The following is a 5753-nucleotide window of genomic DNA, read 5'->3' as shown; positions in this document are numbered from 1 at the left end:
CGCGTTCATAGTTCCGGTCGACCATTGCCGAAATATTCTAATCGGTGCCGGAGGCGCAGGCAGGGACGGCCGCCTCCGCTTCGAGTAGTTTAGAAAGGGGACCCGGGTTCCAGAGCGGCTATTGGTCGCCTAAGCGCCGATACAGGGAGCCAGGAACCTAGTAATAGACGGCCAAGTTTCGCTGTGTGGAGTCGAGGCCTCCCACCTTTTTAGAAGGGTGTGACGTAACCGGCGGGATGCCGAGGTCACGAATGCAGAAGCAGCCCGATCCGAGCGGCTATACCTACGAGGTGGGGGCGGATGTCGGCTTTTATTTTTTCACGCTTACAGTTCTATGCATTTTATTTACTTTATATGCTAAAATTTTTTATTCGTGCAACGAGGAAAATTTCATTTGTTACAGTGATTAGAAAAATTCAGTAAAACGGGTATCGTTAAGAAAAAAAAACTGTTTGAATATCGTTGGAATTACGAAAAACGAGCTACGCCTAACCATTTTGCGCTATCGTCGATCCTTTTTTTGGTAATTGCAACGCAAAATCAGTTTCTAAGGCTTACTCTACTTTTTCAGTTAAATTTCTGGTGATTTGTATAATATTATACGTACTGAAAACCCTGAATACGCTCGGTAAACGTATACGACGTATTATTGTACTGCATGTATACGTATTTATATATGTGTGCACAATATTCGCGCGTTCTTGCTTCCGCAGGAAGAAAGAGAGGTTTCAGATAAGAGAGATTTTTCCTTCTCTTCATTCTTCTCTCTCATCATTCGCGGACAAAGAACAGCTCACGTGCTTTGCAGCGTTGACAGTAGAGAATTGTTTTGGTCCTCATTTCCGTGTCGCGTTGCAGTGACGTTTTTTAAATTTTTTAAACTTAATTTTAAAAAAAGTTGCGCACGTTGCGTTCGATTAATGCTGTATATTATTTAATCTTCCTTCATTTTATCCAGATTTTTACAAATCGCAATGGAATCTGATTTGAATCGAAGAATTTTTCCATCGATATTATCAATCGAATGCTTTCCTGGCAAAAAAAAAGTTGGCGAATCGAGACTTTGAGATTATGATCCTTCGGAAATAATTTTAATTTACTATATTTGAGTTTCGATTGAATGGATTAAAATTTATCTCTACAATAGTGGAAATGATTCCTTATCCAAGAACGATAGCGTCGAATAGCAGGAATATCCGTAATCATTGGTAAAAAAGCGTTCGAATATCATTCAATCGATTTATAGCTTTAACACGCAGAATTTGTACGAAAAATAAAAATAAAATCCAAACAACCAATTAATCGATACATCGTTGAAACAGACATTTATCGTGATTGAGTAATAATTTCAAATCTGGAATTCGAGACGCATGTCCTCACAGCCGTTTGACAAAGATATAATTCGAGAATTCCTAACGACTGCATGTCCGCGAGTCTGTTGAAATCTAACGCGCATGCGCTACATAACGAGCGCAACTGTTTGCCAGGGTAGCCAACCGTCTCTAGCCTAAAAAATTTTGACAGTCGTCGGTGGCAGTTGCGCTCAGTTAAAAACTGTGCAAAATTTTTGAGGTTAGATAGAGTTGGTAGCCCTGGAAAATAGTTGCGCTCGTAATGTAGCGCATGCGCGTTAAACTTTAGCAGATGACGACGAACATTACAGTCGTTAGGAATTTGCTCTGTATAATTTAGACGTAGAATATCGCGATGACTAATTTATTTCCGAACGCGTGACTAATTATGCATAGCGTATCACTCTGACGCATTGGTGTCTATTGTTTATCAAATTGCAGTCCAAGCCGCGCGTGTATCAAACCAATCGTCATCGATCTCGACCTAAAGACAATGGACAATGGTCATGTGTATAACCGATTTATTTCGAGCAGTATAAATATATGCCAATACCGATACAATTATACGCAGACTAGCCACGACGCACGTTCTGATTAAATATCACGATTTCGTAATCAGAGATCAAAAGCAATCGTATTTTACTTTGCTGGAATATCACGAGAGAGAGAAGGCAAGAATTATTACCAAAAAAAAAACTGCAACAAAAATTATCGATGATATGAAAACGAGGCTCTTAATTACATGTCGACTAATTTGTGGTTGGCTTTATTACATCGTTTCAACGTAAAGAATATTCGATATGCAAAAATGACAAATATTAATATAAAATGATAAATATAAACTACGTGATACGTGAAAAAGTTTCGTTAGCGAAGTTTATTTCAACGTATAAAATACGTGAAGCACGATAACGAAGATAAAGTCTTCCGAGATTATTTTTCGATAAGGATAAAACAAGTTTGGTGATACGTTTTATTGACGATACGTTTTCTAACCGTAAAATTTCGTTTATCATCTTTTTAATCTCAGGAGGTGAAGTGATATTACTTACAGTTGTTTCCTTTGTTACATCGATTCAGGAATATCGCGACAAGTTGGAATTTGAGTAAACGGAAATTATTTTTTACTCCAACTTCTCGAATTCGTCTGAAACTCTGAGGTCAATTATTATAATAATTTATCAGACGTACGATCTACTGAATGAATCGCTGAAAGAGGGATATTATAATGATATCAAGGCTTGAAAAATTATCCTAAAGTTATCGAAGTCAGAGAATATCTTTCTAGTGTAACAAAAACGAAAAAGCAGAAGACACGTAATTTTAATAGAGTATAAATTTCATACCATCGATAAAATCAGCTTTAATTATTCTTTGAAACAGACCAAATAATACTATTTTGGAATTATAAAAATCGATACGATTATCGAACCGATTGGATTTTTTCGTTGAAAATCCGTGAAGTATCATCATATATTTCTGGATTAATAAAATGTCTGAATCAAACTCACAATCAGTTTCATTGACTCGACGGAAAGTTTTTCAAAACTTTCGTTTTTATATTTTCCAAATCGAAACGTGTAATATTATGTATATACCAAATATTAAACTCAGTTTTAGAAAATATAACGATCGGCAAGGTTTTCCTCGGAATTTTTATACAATACAAAATTACACGTGTATTTTATACAGCTAAAAAAACAAAGTGTGAAAACTTCTATTGATCCTACGTAATCTAAGTAGGTACTTGTCCATGAATGTTAGGCGAGAAATGTATGTTAATTGCATTCTAAACTTGTATACTCGTGTATACAGTACGTAATACAATAAGATGGATGACGGAGGTTCACGTATAACGAGGTGAACGTGAATGGAGAAAAAAGCAAAGTGGAATCTGCGATACAATTAGGATGATAAACGCAAAGAGAGGAAAACAATTCGAGGGATATCTTTTCCGACGGTCGGCCGCGCGATCCGATCGATGCTTCTTCCTCCTAGAATCGATCTAATTAAATCAGATATTTCAGGCGGTACCATTTTGCGCGGACAACGCACGATGTGGTTGGTACACACTAACCGGCAAGTGTACGGAGGTGCATTCTGGGAAGCGGAACAACCGGTCATTCGCGTTTTAAAAGAAACTTCGTCTCGGTCTTGATCCTCGACACGTTCATTGCCTCGATACTTTACACGCCGCAGGGACACGTTGTCTGACCTGTTGTGGAGGTACCTACTTATACAAAACACTTTAAATCACTTGTAGGTACCGATCAAATTTCACTTCCAGTTCAGGAGTTGATTTTTGCTTTCTCAAATTTCGCGTTCTTTAAGATTGCTTTATTAAACAAAGGTCAAATTAAATTAGAAAATTAAGCAATTAAAAACCGCCGTAAGAGATATTAACATCGAATACTTCCACCGTGATTTTAGATTTCCGCTGCGTGGAAAGTTGAGAAACCAGTCCGAGCGTATGTTCGATTTTGACTGAAAGTTTGCAAACATTATAAAAACGCATGTATTAACTAAAAAAGGCACAAAAAAAATTATAATAATTTGCCAGGGCAACAATTTTTAGTGGTGACATATCGAATAACGAAAATTCGTAACAACGTGTAGTCAGAATTTTTCAAGTTCAACTGACGATCTTGCAAAATGGAAAAGCCCATTTGGCTTTTTATACACCGAGAAAAATTTCATTTGTTACAGTAACTAGAAAAATTCAGTAAAACAGATATCGTTAAAAAAAACTATTTGAATATTGTTGGAATTGCGAAAAACGAGTTACTCCTAAACATTTAGCGCTATCGTCGATTCTTTTTTGGTAATTGCAACGCAAAATCAGTTTCTTCGGTTTACTCTATTTTTTTTTATTTAAACAAGGCTTTAGCGTCAATTTATTCTTGCACGAGCATTAAATTTTCGCAACAGTTGCAATAAAATTTAGCAACAGTGATCGTAATGAGAAAGAATAGTGACGGATACCAGACTTTTCGGTAACGGCTATAAAAGTAATTTTCATTTTCTACCTAGAACCATATTGTGTCGATTGTGGTAAAAAATGAAAATAGTCAAGGACCGAGCGGTAAGCGGACTAAAAATTTTTCTCACAATCAGCGTACCAGAGGTTGGGCTTGAAAATTATCTACTAATATCCAGTGAACCATTTTTTAGTACCTACGCGGGTACGTAACCCACGATGTATAATGCGTGTAATATACGCACAAATTTTAATAGACAAGTTCGCAAGACTTCGCGCTGAACATCTGTTCACCCGGAGAGGCAGAGGTGTGTATGTATATGTGTATGCCCGCAGTGTGAACATAGCCATATCTGCATGGCTTAACGCTGAAGGGTTTGTACGATTCCTCGCATATAATTCCTCTCGTATCCATCCCTATACTTATACGCCCGGGCCATAGGTAGTACAGTAGACAGGCAGTCAGGCAAGCAGTCAGGCAGGCGAGCAGGCAGGAATACCTTCTACACTCCTCGAGACATCTGCCGGGGGATTCTCAGTTCCTTAGGTTTCCCTCACAGCACCCGGTACTCTTCACTCGGAGTTCGCGATTCGCCGTTTTTTACGCCGTTATTTAGTGCTTTTTGCACCGCTATCCGCAGACTTCTTCTTCGCCTCCTCTCCTCGCGTTCAGCAAGATGCAAGACAACCGCAGGGACAAAAAGATGAGGAAGAAGCCATCTTGCTGTCTCGAGGAAACCTGCGAAAACAAAAAGTCCCCGTCCATCCTCTGCCCCCCCCCCCCCCCCCAAAAAAAGACAGAGAGAGAGAGAGTTAGAAAAAAAAAGAAACAATTCGGTGCCCAATTCTCGGGCCATTTTTACGGCCAGGCCCAAAGATCCAGAGGGGCCTGATGCGTGTCAGGCGAGGAACGGAACTCGGCGCACTCCACCCACTTCTAAATCATCAGATCGAGATTGGTTCTCCGGAACTGATTCCAATTTTTTGCCGCCGATTTTTCAGCCCCTTCATTGGCCGGCAAGGATCGGGCGTTTGTGTACTTACCTACGCGTGTGGGATTATTGTGCATATGTGAGGATCCCAATGCCGAGGGGCGGGAAGCGGAGGATCGGTCTGGCGATGAGGAGAGGAGAGGAGAGGAAACCATACCGGCGAGTTATATACGCGACTAGAATCGGGACCGCATTGCTTCTAAACCGGTCGTTGTAAAAACCAGGCCTGGCCTTCGAGCCGCCATTTTAAAACATTCTAACATTTGACGGTCACACGGCCCCGCGGCTTGCCTAACAGGCAACTATTAATCAATTATTCATTAGTCGGTTTTACGCATTTATACATGTACAGACTGAATTCCTAAGGACTCCACGGTCCGCCGTCTGCTAAAGTTTAACGCGCATGCGCTATGATCCGTGAGCGGTTGTTTA

The sequence above is a fragment of the Neodiprion fabricii genome, chromosome 3 (genome assembly GCF_021155785.1).
Source record: "Neodiprion fabricii isolate iyNeoFabr1 chromosome 3, iyNeoFabr1.1, whole genome shotgun sequence".
NCBI classification, from domain to species: Eukaryota; Metazoa; Arthropoda; class Insecta; order Hymenoptera; family Diprionidae; genus Neodiprion; species Neodiprion fabricii.
The sequence above is the reverse complement of the archived record's forward strand: the minus strand, read 5'-3'. Positions refer to the sequence as shown.